General features: G+C 37.2%; 1 protein-coding gene across 1 annotated transcript in view; it reads left to right on the top strand.

Moving 5' to 3' along the window:
• The window catches only part of kiaa0586 (KIAA0586 ortholog), a 547,244-nt gene that overhangs the window by 149,822 nt on the left and 377,804 nt on the right, over window positions 1-19,618 (top strand). The gene's annotated exons all lie outside the window — the stretch shown is intronic.

Raw genomic sequence — 19,618 nt, 5'->3', positions numbered from 1 at the left:
AAATTGGATGTGAATACCTATGAGAAAATGGCTGCTTTATTGCTTTAAAAGTTACATTACTACAATCGCTGTCAGAGATGTCATCCTTATAATTAAATACTATCATCGCAATATTTACTTAACTTGGCAAAGAGCCCACATATTTATAAATCACCTGAATGCTTCAAAAATAAACTGCTGATTCAGGTTTTTCCATTCACTTTTTTGCTGGACTAAAACCTGATGAGTTCCACTGAAACAAAATATGAAATAATTGTTCTGAGATTAAAGGCACTTTAAAGTGATCGAATGTTACTGTGTGAAATCAATGGCAGTTAGTTAACTGTAGTGGTCCAGGTAATTGTAACAAGTTTGAACACAGATGTTAGACCAAAAAGCAGCTGTTTCATTTTGAGCTGATGAAAGCAAGGGCTGTGGTGCTGGTACAGGGAACTGTATCCTGCATTCTATGCAGCAAATTCCTGGTCTGAGTAAAAATGCTTTTTAAATTCATCTCTTCAAATCATATGCACTTTAAAACCAGCAGTTTGATATTTATTGATGTTGAAAAACATTCTTCTGATTATAAAAAAAATACTATTTCCTTGCCTTTTACACATTTGCAATGCTTACACTTCTGATAGTTTGTCCTAATGTATGATCTCAAGTTATGTTTCCACAGTGTACATGTTAAGCAACTCAATGCAGTAGATACTGCAACTGGACTGCTGCAGTTAATGTTTTCTTAGTGTGCACAATTGAATTTAAATATCTGAAAAATGCACTTTCCTTGAACATTGAAATATTTGAAGTACTAATTTCTCACTTTCAAAATATTAATGGTGAAAATAAAAGAGGAATTTGGTGTGAACATGGACTTAATTAACTGGCGATATAGTGTGATATTTTTATGTTATTTGTTTTGTATCAACCTTTTTGCATCTTTATTCCAAAGCTAAATTGTGTCACTTTTAATTGAAGGAGTAGGGAAATGTGATGAGAGCTGAAATGTGCTTTTGGATTTTTTAATCAAACCCATTATAAGCATTTTATCAATATATAACAGAACTCCCTGTACTGTAACCTAACAATTTCACATTGGTATTAATAGTTCATTATTTTTGCTATTGCTGCTAAGCTGCATATAAGTGATTAACAGCACAAATTAAGTTCCTTAATGGAATAGCTGATACTATTTTCAAAGGATAACTGAACCCTATTTGATCTTTAATCGAGGGCTGGTGCATTCAAGATTTATAGCTCCAGACTTGTTTGTTTATACAGCTGTTCTTCATCTGAAGATTTTGATTCTGAAGGTACAAAGTTGGGAGTTATTTTTATATTTTAATTACAAGGATTTTAATAGTTATTGTTGATGTTTGATAAGACATTTTGCTTATAGCCTTGATCTTGGCCTCTGCCAAATTACATGTTCTCACAATATGGTCTAGGTAATAAATTCCAGTAATGTTTTAAACAATAATATAATCTAAATAATTTACTAACGACCATATTTAAGTTTGTTTTTCAAATTTTCTAAGAATAATTGAATGTAGAGCAGATCCGGAGAGGGTGTTGCCTGTCCACTTTCTCCACCACCAATACTAAAGCTGAAATCTTCACTTTGATAGGCACAAGATCATTTGAAATGGATCTTTTCCGCTTTCTAATGCCTTGGCGCTGCATCATCTTGAACATATTCTTGACTAAATACTCTTTGATAGATTTAAAAATATTATAGTGTTTAACCAGAAATTGGACGTTTGAAGATTTGGATAGTCTTAAAACTTGGGTAATGATGCATTAGCTTTGTATTATTATTTTAACCAAGAGTATTTTTGTCCTGATGTATGTTTATCCATTTGCCATTCTATTTCACATTTATCATTGTAAACAAAAATTCTGTAGTACTTCAGATGATGAGCCCAGTCCTGCAAGGAGCAAAGCATACATTTATACAGCATTAACTGAGTACTGAAGCGTCAGAAAAATACTGTAGAGGGGTAATAAAATTATTATTTGTTTTAGAATTTATATATCTAAAAAGATGGGGTCGAGGAGCAAAATACCTAAAGGAACAATGAGTGTAAAAAGTTGGCCCAATATTTGTGCAATTAAATTTATATATTTAACAAAATGTACTGTGTCGGTATGTGCAAGTCTATTACATAAGAGTTAAGTTTTTAAATGACCTATGCTGCAAAAGCAATTAATAAAAGCAATCATCAGGACAGAATGATAAAGTTTGGGTGGGCGGGGGGAGGGGAGATCAATCAGGAAGGGTTGATGGTACAGAGAGAAGTTAGACAGTATCAGGATATGTTTAAGTATCAAGCAGTAGAAATTAAAAATAATGACATTTAATGAAGTGTTTCACGCCAATCCAATTGAGAAGCAGATTTTTAGATCTGAAGTATTTTGGGTCTGGCCTGATGGTTTTAAGAGTAGAAAATAATAAGATTTTTAGATGTTGCCAAGGATGGACCAGCTGTATCCACTCCATGACATGCTGTTTGCCATAGAGGGATTAATATTGTTCCAATCAATGGAAAGTGAACTTCGAAACTCAAAGTTCACCTGATACAGAATATTATATAATACTTGGGTTCATTGCAGCATTTTATGGATCGGTTGATCAGAATGAGAATTAATATCTCTTCAAACTAACAAAAAGCAACCTGTATATAGTATATCTGAAGTACTGAGGCTACTGCATCTATCTGCAGTTGCTTACTAGAACACCCGATATTCCAAGCTTGGCAATTAGTGTATCATTTACTCTTTAACATGTAGGAAATCCACATATCAAGCTTTGGTACAATTACAGCACCCTCTTAAGAAGTTTTATTGTGCTTTTCAGACTGTAACATGCTGTTGCTTAAGAATTATGAGAGGGTTATTCTGTGTGCTCTCTTGTATGTATCCTCAAATTAATTTAGTGATGATCAACTTTACTGATATTTGATGGCATTACTTAACTCCAACTGTATTGACATCTAATGTAAGTAATTTTGCTAACTAGAGTAAATGTGCTGGGGTTACACTAGAAGTTGCTTAGTTGTAAATGCCTATAAAGAAAATGAATTTTATTCAAATATTACTGTTCAGCAAACAACATAGAACACTTCCAAGAGAAAGGTAAATGGATGTTTCATTTGAGATTTAAACAAATGTTCCTATTGTCAGTCCTTTGCTTTTGACTTTGTTGAAGTTAACCCCGTATGATGTGTTTGACGTTGAAAAAATTGCCTTGTCTGAGTAATAGTTGCTATTTGAATACTGCATGTCATGGCCTGAAATTTTCTGAGTCCAACAAGCTTTAAATATATGATGATTTAAATGTACAACATAATCCTATTTGGCTATATTTTGCATTGCAAAGTTACCATCTCCTTTATTCTGTAGTCATTCTCATCTATGTTCCCTTCTCCACTATGGGACTTCTGATTTTTAAAGTAGCTCAACCTGTAGCTATTTGTTACCTAGTTTAAATATTTGCATCATGTATGCCACTGGTGGAACTGTGGAATACAAGCAGTATTATAAAACTGCTCAGAAAGCAGATGCAAAAGGGAGAAAAAAGTACCTACAGGTGCAGCCCTCTCTATATAAGATACTTGCCATTTTATATCTGCCATACATTTGGGTGGCTTATGAAAAATTTCTTGAGAAATCCCTTTGTAAAAGACTGTGTAGTTCCAAGCTAACTAAGAACGCAATGCTGTTGCTGATAAAATAGTGTCTTGGGGCAACGTTTCCAAGCAGAAGGGATATGGGTGGGTGCACTTAGTGATTCATTTATATGTTGAACTTGATCAGTTCAGAGTTGTTGAGCAATAGATTTCTGTTTACAACATTGAGCTAATAAATAAAACACAACCTGTTGAAAGTATTCTCCTAAAGGCAGCTTTTCCTTTAACCCTGTTACTTCTGCTAATACTTGTATATGAATATAAGTGTAAAGTCCTTGTATCTGTAATGTTACTTTTTAAAGAAATAAATGTATCACAAAAATTGTGTTGTGGATTTTATTTTAGTTTGCTCGCTGAGCAGCAGTCTTATTCAGTGATTTTCCTTGGACTAACACTGACTCTGTGCACCGTAAATCTGAATGTTTTGATCATTAATTTAAAAACATTGCTGCATTAATTCAAGTCCTTTGATTAACCTTTGCGATGATTCAGCCAAAATAGTGTGGAGCTAAACATTGTGAAATAATGCACAATTTCTACAAGTGAAATAATTTCAGTCAAAATGTTTTTTTTATATACTTTAAACGTGACTGAATTCTTCACCCTCAGCATTTCTTTTTCTTTTTATATCTTTTTGGGTTCTCTTGGTGCCTCCCTACTGCAGGTGGATCTAGTCAGGAGTTCCTGATTCTCTGTTTTAGACTCTAAAAGACACCTGAAGGTATTAGTCTGCTGATGAAAGTTCACTGCTTTAAAGAAGCCTGCCAGTGCAATTTTGGTGAGCCTTTTTCTATGATGTCTGGTAATCAGCATGACCACATTTTCTCTGGTTGGATCATATTTCACAGTAAAGTTTTGCGTGGCTACTTATCTGTTTTTCCAAACACTTCGTAAAAGCATCAGTAAAAAGTGAAACCAGCTAGCCATAGAACAGTTAGGTAGAGGCCTGGATGGAAGCCATTCCTATAGTTTCTTAACTGGAAATGACATAAAAGGGAAGACATTTAATAAAAGTACAGATTGGATTTGTGTTACTTAGATTTTGAAGTTCTAATACAATCCTGCAGAAATAAAATAAATTCTCAAAACATTTTCGAAGTGTTGAGTCAAGAGGTCAAGTTGGTGTTAATATGCTGCTTGAGCCTTCTCTATATGCTTACAGTATATTCTCCACGTACTATTGAATACATACTATATCCTTTTAAACACAAATATTCCTTTGGTCATAATGTTTTCAAACATTGCACAACATTTGATTGGATTTCACTGATGGAGAAACCATTAAAAAAAATCCTTTAGATTTTGTAGAATTCTGAAAGGCAACGTTCGAATAGAATGTGCTTTGACAGGAATCATACATCAAAAATCTTAAATGTCAGTATTAACTTTAGAATTATTGTATTATATAGATAGGCTACTTGTAACATTGAATAGCTTCACCACTGGGGGACATTGTTGTTTCACCTTCATGTAATGCATTCTGGGAAACATAACTTAATTGTAGCCAGTTTGTGTCCTGTAGCTGTGCAATAAAACTTTCCAGAGACTTTGGCTCATAAACAAAACACATATTTACTTCTTTATGAGCCAGAAATCTCTGGAAAGTTTTATAGCAATGCTACAGAACACAGGCAGCTTGGATTGAAACCAACCCAGAATTCATTGCACGAACGAGGAGTAAATGATCTCTTCCTGGTGGTGAAAAAAAGCAATGTGTGCTAAACGCTGCAACAAGTGGTTCAGATAACAGAGATTTATGTTGAGGGTTGAAATATTAATGCCTAACTCAACTTTTAAAGAAATGTTCTTTTAAAAAAAATAAGAGCAGCACAGCTAAGTGAATGTTATATTTTAAACAAATTAAATTGGATTGTAATGGAATATTTTGCTTCTCTTGGCCTCATAGCTGTGTAAAATAAGAATTCCAGCGATGTATATGAATACATTCGAAAGTATTTTTCAGATGCTGTCCCTTATGCTAATGCCTATATTGCACACTACCTTTTAAATATTCTTATTTATTTGTGATAACTATTGCAAGAGCTGACAGCCCTTCAGTATGATCCATTCGACAACTAGATATTTTTCTAACTATTTTTTAAAATCTGGCTCTGTTGATCCTTGACCAGTACATATTAAACTTCAATTAGTTTCAGATGTCGGGATTTTTAAAAAATTCTGTGCTGAAACTTTATAGCTTAAATCTCTGTTGACTGCAAGTACATTGTTTCCTGTTTCCCATACCAGCTGAGGTTATTTATGAAGGCCCCGCCTTCTCAACCTTGCCCTCGCCTGAGGTGTGGTGATGCTCAGGTTAAATCATCACCAATCAGCTCTCCCTCTCTCTCAAAAAAGGGGAAGAGCAGCCTATGGTCCTCTGGGACTTTGGTGACTTTTTTTTCACATTGAATCATAAAATGCAAAGTCTGATCATTACTGCCAGTTTACTTTTATCATATTGGGGAAAATAAAAGGATAAACAGGTCACAATTTATGACATGGGTAAAATAAAAGGGTAGAAGAGGGAAGTGGTTAGTTTCTGGGACTGAAGAGTTTGGTTGGAAGACATTTCAGGTGTGTTATCTTTTTGAAAATATGGAAATATTTCTGGTTATTGTCCACAGTTGTGGTTAAACCAGGTGTTCATGAGGGAAAGGGAATGATGTGCAAATTGAATCAATCTTGAGCTCATATACTAACTGCAGTAGCTTCTCATAAAAAGACACTTGCAGAGAAAATTAATCTTGCATCCAGAAGCACATGATGTACCATCAGATTACTGAAATTAGCAATCAAATGGCAATGGTACATTTTCTCATTTTTGCTTTACCTGCAATGAAGTAGATGTAAAAAGAAAAATTGCTGTACAGTGACAAAAACACTTTGTATAGAATAAGTTTAGGAACTTAGCAAATATGAAGCAACAGAGTTTTCAAGAAGTGGAATTTAACTTGACCTGAAGGCAGCTGTGATGCTTGTGAAACTAACGTCTGAAAAATTTGCAGGCTACACTTGTGGACAAGCCAACCGAGCATGTTATTTTTAGTGTGGCTAACACATTTTGAGTGCCCTCTGAATTTGAAACCATTGCATTTGTTTGGTTTTCAAACAAATGTTTAGTTTAAAATCTGGAGCACATTAACAATACTGAATGCATTTTAGAATGAAATTAAATGGTTTTTAATTTTGAATCTATTCAAATAAAGTTAACTTGGTTTATTTGGAAGGCATTTTAAAACATGAGTTTTTAATATGAAATGGCATGTAATGTAAGAATTGTAGGTATGCTGATCTTCGCAATATTGCTGCCATGTCATTTGAAAATTTGTTAATTACCTATAGTTGCCCGATACATTGGTCTACATTTGCTGAAGGAATTTATGAAAACATTTTGCAAGATTCAGCAGAAAGATTTTAGTTATTGAGTACTAAAAACCTTTTATATCATGCAAAAATATATAAACGTTCTATTTTTCTGAAAAGCTGAGTTACATGGAGGTGAATATATTTATATGGATAGCATCCTGTAACCTATTAAGAACCTGTTTTCCTTTTATATATTATCCAACTCGGCTTGAGTCTGGATAGATAAGGAAATAGACTTTAAAAATGAGGCTTGCTACTCAGTTTATATAGATTTTATGTCTCATCAATCTGGAATTTTTTTTTGACACTAAGCATTTAACTTGATAATGCCATTGCCCATAACAGGATATGTTCTGCAAGAGTTGGCAAATGTATAATACTGTTACCAGAAGCTGAATGACATTTCAGTACAACACCAGTCCTGAATCTGCTAACTGGTTTTATTTTAGTGTATAAATGTTCCAAGAATGCCCAAATATTTAATGGAAGCAACCCAACAGTGAGCAAAACATTCCATTATCTAATTGTTTATATTAAGCAAACACCATAGGATATGTAGGAAATTGATGCCTGAGTAAATATTGCCTGTTCAAACAAAAGTGCTGCTTAAAAGTGTACCCATTAATTGACATCTCCTGTGCTAAAAATGGCAACTGATGGACCTTGCTTCATGAATATTTCCCCTTTTGTTTTTTGCATTCGTACATCATGTTGTTTCCGGTTGAGGGAGACAGTCTTCTGGTAGCCACTGTTACTTCATATCCATCTGTTACCAAGTGCAGAAGACTACATAGGACAACCTATCTACTTATTTTCCTTTTCTAGTTTATTACTAAAGCGATTCACGTTTATAAAATAATTTTATATCTACTGTTTGTTGAGTTGCTTGCAACAGCTGTATGTAACCATTCTGTTGTAATCCCTGCTGTGAATAAGATGCACTTGCAATTGACTTCCATCTCTATATTATGGATTATTTAAGAACAAGGAAACTCTGGGAGCAAGCCAGCTTATTTCTGGTTTTGCTAACTGTCTCCATCTGTGTGTAGCTTTATTACAGCCTTTGGCATACTTTACAAGGTGGTGTGTCTGGCCTAATCATATGCTCTGCATCAAATCTGTGAAATTTTGATTAATTTGTGATATTTCCACACACACACAATTAGTTTTGTCATGGGTATTTTAAATATTTATGATCGCTATACCAATGTTTACAATCCGATAATCTCAAGGATCTAGTTTCAACGTGGAATAAAGAGGAGACTAATCATTGTGCAGTTTGTAGGCCTTTGATTCATAAGACCTTACACCAATGGATTTTTATTAGCTGAATTAAAACTAGGTTGCATTCCACTTCTGATTTGACTTAATTTCAAATTGTGAGTATTAAGGCGACCATTTTCAAAAATGTGTTGATAATGATGAAATTGCCTTTCTAATCACTGGAATATTTTAAACGACAAAACAACTTTCTACTCTGGCAAGATGATGAAGTGGTGCTCAGACATGAGGCTGTGTTTTAAAATGTGCTGTAGTTTTACAGAAAGTAGCAGGGATTGAAAAACAGTTGTTCACTAGTCTTTTTGTGCATTTATATGTTGATTGAAACATATTTGTTAGAGTTCCTACAATTTGTGTAAAACATTCACTAGTTTCTGCATGTATGTTAGGTTTTTCTCACTAGTGTCCCTTGTTTTGTTGTTGAACAAGTATATATTTGTGTGTGTGTATATAATATATATCCATGTAAATATAAAAAAACAACGGAACTTGTTGCATGTTTTCCATAATGGCAAAAAGCCTCTGATGTGATTGAAAACTGTGCGAGACAGTGAATGGAATGTCAAGGCATGTGGACACAGATGGAATTAACTATGCTTGACTGGTTACTGGACTAGACAGTCATGTGATGCAGCCTTCATTCCCAGTGGCGTTCCTGAAGGAACAGTTGTTATTGGTGCATGTTACACGTCTGTGCTGCTGTAAGTCAGAGAAACAATCCTTTACTGTCATCAATCTCCTTTTATTGAGCAGAGATGAATGACTTCTTACAATTCCTGCATTGTACAGTAATTCACAAATACACATAGTAATCTATTCAGTTTTTTTTATTTCTAGGGGCTATTGCAATCAAGATTGCCATTAGTATAAGCCTGAGAGAGTTAGGATAACCTCGTGCAGTAAAAATGGTAGTGTAATAACTACTTCAAATGCTGATTTAAGTATGTGTGTATTGGAAATGAAAAGATTCGTACTGGGGCAAAGAAATGGTCAATGAAAACTAAGTATTTTTTCTTCTTTCGTAGTTGGTTAAATTGTAGCTTACAATCTCTTACATTTTACCAATATACTGCTGCTTCACAGCTCCAGGGTCCCGGGTTCGATTCCCGGCTCGGGTCACTGTCTGTGTGGAGTTTGCACATTCTCCTCGTGTCTGCGTGGGTTTCCTCCGGGTGCTCCGGTTTCCTCCCACAGTCCAAAGATGTGCAGGTTAGGTTGATTGGCCAGGTTAAAAAAATTGCCCCTTAGAGTCCTGGGATGCGTAGGTTAGAGGGATTAGCGGGTAAAATATGTGGGGGTAGGGCCAGGGTGGGATTGTGGTCGGTGCAGACTCGATGGGCCGAATGGCCTCCTGCACTGTAGGGTTTCTATGATTCTACAGCTTTACAGCTACAAAAATTGTTTATGAAAATACATCCACATTTGTGAATTTACTTAAATCTTATACATTGGTAGAAATTTAAAAACACAAAATTACTCAGGAAATCTTGTAGGCATTAATATATTTTGGCCTGTTTTTAGGTTGGTTTATTATTTTTTAAGTAAGCACTTTCCTTAATTTATTGAACTGGTACATCTTTACTGAAAAACTTTCTTTTGAAAGAACTGCATTTTTCATGCCATATAAAGTGCAAGTAACTAAATACAAAGAAATAATACTTTTAATTGAAAATCTTCAAGAAAGTTTTAGTAATTGGCCATACCCTTCCCTAATGGAATAAAAATCTTATTCGAAGGTGCCCTTTATGTTCTGTTTATAAGTTATTTCTAGAAAGAATAAAACCAAATGATGTGCCACATCAAAATGTGACAAATCCAGTAATGAGAGTACTTACCATACATTTCAGAGCAGAGTGGATTTGGTCATTTTGATTTTGTACAAGTAAAACAGAAAAGGCTGTTTATTTGGATGATACACTATCCAATTGGAAGTATTATTCACAAATCATTTCACTGTTAATTGATGCTTCTGAGGACTTGTGCGCCTGCATAGTTACAGAGAAGAAACCGAATAGCAGCTCCTTTGTGACTGTAATGCTGCAAAGACTAAGTCTGTCGTTGCTTTATTTTTAGCTGCTCTATATTCTGGCAGCTGTTGTGCCTCTCATTTAAGTAGGCTTTTATTACTGTGGCATGTGAGTAGAATACCGCACAGTCTAAAAAAATTGATTATTCTACAGAATGATGCAGAGGAGCTTCGAGTGCAGGATGGTTGAGTGTTGAATTTCAAAGATAGCTTTGCTGAATTGGCACACACATTTAATGGCTGACCCTCCCCTGCTATTTTGTTTCTCTTGACACTAAATATATCATGTGGCAGTTGCAAATGGGTAGCTGGTTGGCAGAATGGTATACTGTTACATTTGTTCAGGAGTTGGGCAATGCTGGTAGTTATACAACGCTTTTGAATGCTGTTGTGCATATAAAGAAACATCAGAATATACTTATATTGCATAATGAGGACTGCTCCCGGATTTAAATGAACAACTGCACATAATGGCAAAGAATGTTAGTGCAGTAAATATACACTGTACTGGTTGCCTGCACTGGCTACTGTGTTTGAATATTATCACCCAGAATTGATTCATAAAAATGTTGCTTTTACTTCTGCTACCAGACAGTTCCTCTAAAAAGAATTACATGGAAATGCATGACCATGGTTGTTTTTGCCTGATCTGGACTTGAGAGAGCACCAGCTAAAAATATCAGAGCATTTCTGCTGTATCATATACCAGCTGGGGAATCTAATCTGGGAAAGTGTGATTTAACTCCCTGGGGCTTATACATGGGAAACAGACTACTTCAGAGCTTTCATTTTAGTTGCCCTGTCTGAAAACCTTGGAAAATTCAGCAACAGCCAGTAATGTAGGGCACTCTTGCAAAAGTAATTTCTATCAATTTAATATCTCCTCTGATCCATAATTTTGATGGAAAAAATTTGGAGGAAGCAGTCTGAATGTCTTCAGTGCGGTTATTTCGGAGAATAGTTAAAGGGTTACTTGTTTCTTGGCATATTGGTTTACGTTGCTGCAGTTGTACATGATATGTTGGTGGATTTTGCTGAAGCATGCATTGTCTGTTGCCGTACTGGGGTTTCATGCCTCAGAATTGTAGTCTGTGTGTTACAAAGAAACAATGAAAGGAATTGGATAAAAACACATCTGTGGGAACTTGCAGTCCCAGTGTAATTATTATTCTGGGTTGTATGTTCTGTGCTTTAACTCTTACATTGACAAAAACCTGACTCAGATTTTGCAAAAGTATTTGCATTTAGTTTCATATTCCATTCTGTATGGTTGAATAGCTTTTGATTTTATGGAAGTTATAAATGCAGCGAATTAAAATTTATTTTTCAAAAGCCTGACTTTCATATTGACCCGGATTTTGTGTTGGGAAGTAGGTGAGGCTCACAGTGATCTCTGTTTATTATGGAGTAAATCAGCCAACAGCTTCTGGATTACATATCTGCACAGTGAAACATGAAAATCTGGGCACTGCACTCTGTCACCCTGCTGCTCTCCAGGTTGAGCTACGCCAGTGCTGTGCTGATAGTCTCAGCATTGATTCTATATAAGTGTGGAAGTTGTTGTACTTATCCATTTGTTACCAACTAAACACAGAAAAGTTAGGGCTGGTGCATTTATGTGATGGCACTGAAAATTTATTTTTGTAATTGTGGAGTTATTTCTTCATGATTTAGTGTTGGAGAATTTTCATTTTTTTAAAAACTGCTTTGGTCTTTTATCCCTCTCTTACGCCCACCTTACTTTCACTCTCTTTATTTTGCTTTCTATATGAGCATACGAATTAGGAGCAGGAGTAGACTATCCTGCCCCTTGAGCCAGCCTCGCTTTTCAATGAGATCATGGCTGATCTGATTGTAACTGCAACCCCACATTCCTGTCAACCCCTGATAACCTTTCACTCCCTTGTTAATCAAGAATCTATCTAGCTCAGTATTAAAAATATTCAAAGACTGTTTCCACTGCCTTTTGATGAGGCAAGTTCCAGAGACTCGTGGCCCTCTGAGGTGGAAATGTTTCTCCTCATCTTTGTCTTAAATGAACAGCCCCTTATTTTTAAACAGTGATCCCTAGTTCTAGATTCTCTGACAAGTAAAAACCACCTTTGCACATCCACCCTGTAAATGCACCTCCGGCTCTTAAAGGTTTTGATCAAGTTGCCTCTGACTCTAAACTCTAGTGGATACTTCCCTGCTATTAGTCTTGTAAGCCTTCTCTGAACAGCTAATACATTTACATTTTTCCTTAACTAAAGAGACCAATACTGTACACAATACTCCAGATATGGTTTCACCAATGCCCTATATAACTGGAGCATAACCGCCCTACTTTTGCAATTGATACCCTCACAATAAATGAGAACATTCTATTAGCTTTCCTAAGTAGTTGCTGTACCTGTACACTAGCCTTTTGAGATTCATGCACTTATTATCTAAATGGTAGGTGCAGAGGAATCTGGATTCCTCTGCACCTACCATTTAGATAATAAGCTTATTTCTTATTCCTGCCAAAATGGACAATTTCACATTTGCCCACATTATACTCCATTTGCCAGAGTTTTGCCCATTCACTTTACCTATGTCCTTCTGTAACCTCCTTACATCTTCACAATTTACTTTCCTACCTGTCTTTGTGTCGTCAGCAAATTTAACATCCATACCTTCAGTCCCTACATCTAAGTCAGAAGGAGACCCATTTATGCCAACCGTCTGTCTCCTGTTGGCTAGCCAATCTTCAGTTTAGGAAAATATGTTTCCCCCTACGCCATGAACTTTTATTTTACGCAAAAATATCTGATGTGGCACCTTATCAAATGCCTTCTGGAAATCTAAGTATAATAAATTCACCGGTTCCTCTTTGGCACATGTGACTCCTTCAAAGAATTCCAATAGTTGGTTAAAGATGGTTTCCCTTTCACAAAACCATGTTGACTACCTGACTAACTTGAATTTTTGCAAGTGCCATGCTATAACATCTTTAATAATGGCTTCTAACATTTTTTCTATGACAAATGTTAGGCCAACTGGCCTGTAGTTTCCTTTTTTTCTGTCTCTCTTTGAGTTATATTTGCTGTCTTCCAATCTCATGAAACCTTTCCTGAATTTTGGAAAATTACAACCAATGCATCAACTATCTTATCAGCCACTTCTTTCAAGACTTTAAGCTGAAGTCCATCTGGACCAGGGAATATGTCAGCCCGCAGACTTATGGTTTAAATCCAATTAATATTTCTTGTTTTAAAGTCTGGATAAAAGTTTAACTCATTCAAAACCTATTCAGTTACACGCAGTTAAAATCCAGCCCCATGTTTCACCCTGCATTCACCCTCAATCTGGTCAAAAAGCCTCACTTTATTTACCTTGTCACATAAAGTGCGCTGTGTTCAAATCAGGTGCCCAATGACAGGACGTTTCTGCTCAAAAACTTACCAAAGCTTTTGTGGGCAGCTGCCAGTGTCGTGAACGGCGAGCACTGTTCATTTGCTGCTGACTACAAAATCTAGCCAATATAAGCATGGGGTTGAAATTTAAACTTTCTTTGAGTAACAGCCAGGTAGAACTTTACATTAATTACATCACCATATACACTTAATTTGTTACTTGGGTAGTAAGTGTGGCTAAAAATAGCAATGAGGCAACAAAGTAATTTTCAAGTCAGTGTAGAGCATTTTGCTTCATTCATATTTAATGTATTATGTTACAAATAGAGCACCTCAGATGCAGCTACATCAAAAACGAGTGTGTCCGAAAACCAGACATATTTTCCCGCACTCCAGCGAACCTTGGCCTCACCAGACCCAGCTTGGAAAAGCTTGGGGGAATTGCCAAGCATTGATCGACTTCATGCGCCTGACATTTCCTGCACTCCAGCGTATTTTGATCCAACCCAGTTCGGAGAAGTTTGAGGAGTTGCTGAGTACTGATCAACTTGTGCCTGATGTTTCCCGCGTTCCAGTGAACCTTGTCCCCACCCAACCCAGTGTAGATGTGGTTGAACACACCCAGGAAGCAAAAAAGACTCGTATGGAATCCAGTGAGGTAGAATATTTCATCATGTGTTGTGCTTGGCATCAGGATACGAGTCTTCTTGTTACAATACAGGGTATCTGTATTGTGTTTTGATGCCATTAAGGCCACCCAAATAGAAGCCCCAGGGCTTAAATTCAAACATTGCATTTGAATCCCAAAAGCCTCAAGTTCCATGGGCTCTGGTTGCCTTCTTGCAGCTGGCCCAAGTCAGTTCAAAGAGAGTTATTAAAGAGTACTGCACAATCTTGCATGAACAAAAAACAAATAGTTTTCAGTTGTAACTACAGGGTATTTTTAATATTTCAGTTTGATTGATCTTTTCTCATTTTAAACAGGTGTACTGATGTAGGGAGGTGGGGGAGGTGTGAAAGAGTTATTAAATCCAATGCATGAGAAGTGAATTAATATCAGCAGTGACATGCTTATTAACCCAAACTATCTTGCAATGATATGTGTCCCCTTTTCACTGAATTAAGGTATTCTGATTTGAATTAATGGATTCTGATTTTTTTAAATGTAGGCCAGCATGTTCCGAAATCTGGCACAGATTTGGTCCTGAGGTTGCCAGATTTGAAGTGCTCTATCTCATAAAACGTAAGCTGGGAATAAGAGACAGAAGGAAATGAACAACTTGTTTCACTGTTGACACTCACTCCTGGTTGCAGTGTTAAGCAGGCAGCAGGTGACCCTCGGTCATTTGGCTCTTCTAAGATGTCAATCCTTGACACGTATTGTGTAGTTATAAGTTGACTTTCCAGGAAAAGCCTGGTGGTTTGGGCTGTGGAGCTTTGGGCCCAGCCAGATCATCACAAACCTGGTTCAAATTTGACAAATTCTAGCCTTGATTTCTTTGTGAACCTCGGGCCATGTCAGTAAATCATGGAACAACAGGAATAGGATGCACAAAGATGTCGGCATCTGAGTGTATTATTTGCTAGCTCAAGGAGGAAGCGCAGCATTGAACAACAAGAGTGGGCCAGTGTAGATGTTCAAGCATACGTAAAATAAGCTTGAATTGTTGGATGCATGCATCCCAGAGGCCTTTTTTTTGCATTGTTTTCATAGTCGTCCTTGTTTGCTGCCAGTGATCCAGCTTGGTAACACATCTCATTATGCACAAGCACAAAACAAAAAAGCTGCCTACAGATAGTTGTATATATGCTGCCATCTGGGGCATTTAGTTAGCAGCAATTTTCAGAGAGATAAATACTTTGTTATTTTTGAAGATTGCTCATAGAGGTCAGATTACGCAATTGGTTGACAAATGTTTTGAGTTTGGATTCAATGTTGATTCAATCAAAAGAGGATGCTTGAAATTTAGTGAACGCCGGAACATGAACACGAGTGAATTCAGCAGTGCAGTTCTGATGCCAGAAAAATTAGTATTCCAATAGCTTACATAGTGAGAATTCTGCGAGGGAGCTTGGCTTGAGGCCAAGGAAACAGAAGATGGTGAATTTAATTTGCTATTCCAGTAAGGAAAATCAAAGAGTTTTTGTCATTGGGGAAGGACTTGTCTTTCAAATTTTCTACCTTGCCTTGTTTCTTAAATTCTGATTTCCACATCTCCCCACCCCAACCCACTGCCACGCACCGTCACCCCCCCCCCCCTCCCCCACCCAAACAGAATCGCTGAAGGGACAATGTGTCAGGTTCTTCATGAAATAAATCTAATTTACCCAACCGTAAAACAGAGGAGAAAACAGTGAGATGTAAAATGAAGGAAAAATTAACAGTTAAATCAACAATTGTGCAACAATAAAGGGAAAAATATCTGCTAGGAACTCAAAAATGAAATATACCTATCCATTCTCTGAACATTGGACAAATAAAATATGTACTGGCTTCTTATTTTCATTTGAGATTCCTGGTTGCGTTAGGTACTTGGGTGGATTGGAATCCACCTGGAAGTGGCACAGAGCAACGAGAAATCATAGAAACCCTACAGTACAGAAAGAGGCCATTTGGCCCATCGAGTCTGCACCGACCGCAAACCCACCCAGGCCTTACCCCCATATCCCTACATATTTACCCACTAATCCCTCTGACCTATGCATCTCAGAACACTAAGGGCAATTTTTTTTAGCATAGCCAATCAACCTAATCCGCACATCTTTGGACTGTGGGAGGAAACTGGAGCACCCGGAGGAAACCCACGAAGAGAATGTGCAAACTCCACACAGACAGTGACCCAAGCCGGGAATCGAACCCAGGTCCCTGGAGCTGTGAAGCAGCAGTGCTAACCACTGTGCTACCGTGTCGCCTATGCTAGAAGAATGATGTCTTAGAAAGTACCCAAACACACACATGAATACCTGTTTCAAGTTCAAAAATGCATTTTATTCCTGATAGTTTTACTGCAAAGCCCTAGAATATCAGAATCATCTTTACTGAATCACCATCTTAAAATTAAAAGAATGTGTTTATTTTGTCATTTATGTTCTACCCAGCAGTGAATATTGCTGAAACAGTTTGTATAATTTTTAACACTTAATAAATAAACGGGTAGAAAATTAAGATGATAAATTCAAAACCCAAGTCTTACCCAGAGGGGGAAGCATATTTTGGAACAATCTGAAATATATTTGTCTTTAAATAATCTGTCACTTTTTGCTAAATTGCAGGATTGAAGCTTGTGTGATTTACCAATTCATTATTTTGCTTTGTCAATTGTATAAATCCTGATCAAAATGCTGCATTTTTCACAAATGGGTTATTTATGTTTCAGGATTCAGCCATGTTTAAATGGGATCTTAATTAAGAAGGCTGTATTATTGCTAAACCTGTCAGTGATGCGATACAAAATTAATGATGGGGCTCAGATTCCCCCACTTCCTCCACTCCCTGTCAACCTCCCCACTAACTAATTTCTTGACACTATCACTGGTTAGTGCTTGAATGTGCAAAAAAAAACAGCTGTTGTACTAATGGAAAATAGTTTTCAGGTAAACAAGTCAAGGAAGCTCAGTGCCTCACTGTGAAATAAAATTTGGTTTCCTTGTGAGGCTGAAATACATTAGTTAGATTCATGCATTGGAGATATAGGAACATTTTATGGAAAGACCTTGGATTTCTGCTGCTTGTGCTAGCTGTATGATGAGGTTTACCAAAAATACTTTGGTTTTATAGCATTAATAAAAGCATCGCAGACTAAACTGCTGTGGCAATCTTCTATCAGTTGTGGAAAATATTTTCAAAATTACTTCTAATGTAAATATTATTGAACTAAATTTTGGACTTCCTGCAAAGTCTCTTCATCTGTGTGACTGCTAGCTTAAAAATCCTTGTAGATAAATGTCGAGGGAAATCAGCCTTCATATTTGTATTGAAAGTGTATTTTATACAGCTGTATCCCATTTTAAGTAGTTCCAAGGAATGTAATTTTGTTGTAATGTAGTTCAAAAGTTGTTACTGGTTTAATAATTTTAAATGACTTGCCCTGTTGTAATGTATTTTACCAAAGTTTCAAGGTAGTCATTTAGGAATTCAGAATACCCTGACCAAGTCAAGGTGAGAAAGGAAATGAAAAATTCGGAAGCTTGAAACCTGAAGTAAAAACAAAATCCAGAACAGCCAGCTGTCTTTCTAAAATAGTCAAAGCGAAAATACATTTCAAGAACTAAAGAAACCGCCTCCCAACATAGGGAGGAGCACAATATCAATCCAGGGATAGAAATGAGACTTTGGTGGTTAAGCAGAGACCAAATTAAAATATAGTAAACTACTTCCAGCAATGCATTCACTGTTGCTGGGTCAAATTCCTGGAACTCCCTTCCTTGCAGTATTGTGGGTGTATTTACAACACATGGACTGCAGCATTTCAAGAAGGCAGTTCACCACCACTTTCTTGAGGTCAAAAAGGGATGGGCAATAAATGCTGGTCTAGCCAGCGGTGCCCACGTCTCATGAATGAACTAAAAAAATACTCTTGAAGATACTCATCGTTTTGCACTGGTGGTTTATCTCCCCCCCCCCTTCCTGGATGGTTGATGTGGTCTGGCTTAACTGGGTGCGTAGTTTAAACTTGGAGCCGAGTGGGAGTTATGCTCATGTCCTGGAGAGGAGAGTTTTAAATGTGTCCTATCTGAGCCCAGAGATGAAGTTGGAGATGGAGAGTGGAGCGGAGCCTCTGACCCTGCCCGGACTTGCGTGAAGGAGGGAGAGAGCGAGGAGGCGGCCCTTACATGAGCTGGGATGCCTGGATCGACTGTGACGGGAAAAGGAGCAGTGGTTGCACATCTCCCCAATCCCCCGCCTTCCCATTCTCCAATCCCTCCCCAGCAACCCCCATGCTCTCTCATAGCCACCCCTCTCAACCCAATCCCTATCAGCTCTGAATCTTCCCCTCCCACTCCTGGGCTCAGAGTCTTCCCCAGTCTCCTATCCCACACACTCCAATCTCCCATTTCCCTTCTGGTGGTTCTGAAACTCCCACAAGGTTCAGCAAATCCATTCACCCACTCTTTAAAGCAAAAAGTTACTCTTTGGAAGAGAGCCCTCTGTCTCTGACCTCCCAGTACATCCTTCCCATCTCATTGATGGTGTTTTAATTGTTTTTCTGAATTGCATGTTATGTGCCTTCTGTTGTGACTATTCTTTGGCCTATAGAATGATGTATTTCATTTACAGGGGCCAAAAATCTTGGGTTGGGCACAAATCTTCTGAAATTACATCCATTTAAATAGGGAAAGCTGCTTCAATATAAATGGCTTTGCTTTAAATAGTTGTTTCCAGGAATGTGTCGACTTAAAACAAGGTATTTCTGTACTGACCTTTTGTAACAAATGTCAGACAGATACCCCAAAGGAGGTATATGAGCTTCGGCTTCCAGCCCTCTGCAGTTGCTTTGTGCCATCTCAACTGGGTGTGTTCCAAACTTACATAGACGACAAAGGCAACCACAATTTAAGACTAACTAGAGAGCTGCCAAAACAACGAAACCCTCAGTAGTCATGCTACTTTCTGTGAAATTTCCGTGCCCAGGCTGTAACACGGATTCCAAGGGTCGCACAATTCCTGAGTGGTTCGTGGGTCAGTAAGTCATGACCCCCATTGTTTTCAAAGGAAATTCTCATGGATACTTGCCTTTGGTGACATCAAGGAATGGTTTTGCAGGAAGAGGAGGTCTGGATTTGAGTGTCTCCCAGTGGTGTTGCGATTGATAGTTATAATAAAGCCTGTCAAGACTTTTGTATGTCATTTTTCAGTATTAAGTTAGTGTCCTCCTTCATAAATTAAAATTACTTAT

This window comes from Mustelus asterias, chromosome 18 (genome assembly GCF_964213995.1).
Source record: "Mustelus asterias chromosome 18, sMusAst1.hap1.1, whole genome shotgun sequence".
Classification (NCBI taxonomy): domain Eukaryota; kingdom Metazoa; phylum Chordata; class Chondrichthyes; order Carcharhiniformes; family Triakidae; genus Mustelus; species Mustelus asterias.
The sequence above is the reverse complement of the archived record's forward strand: the minus strand, read 5'-3'. Positions and strand labels throughout refer to the sequence as shown.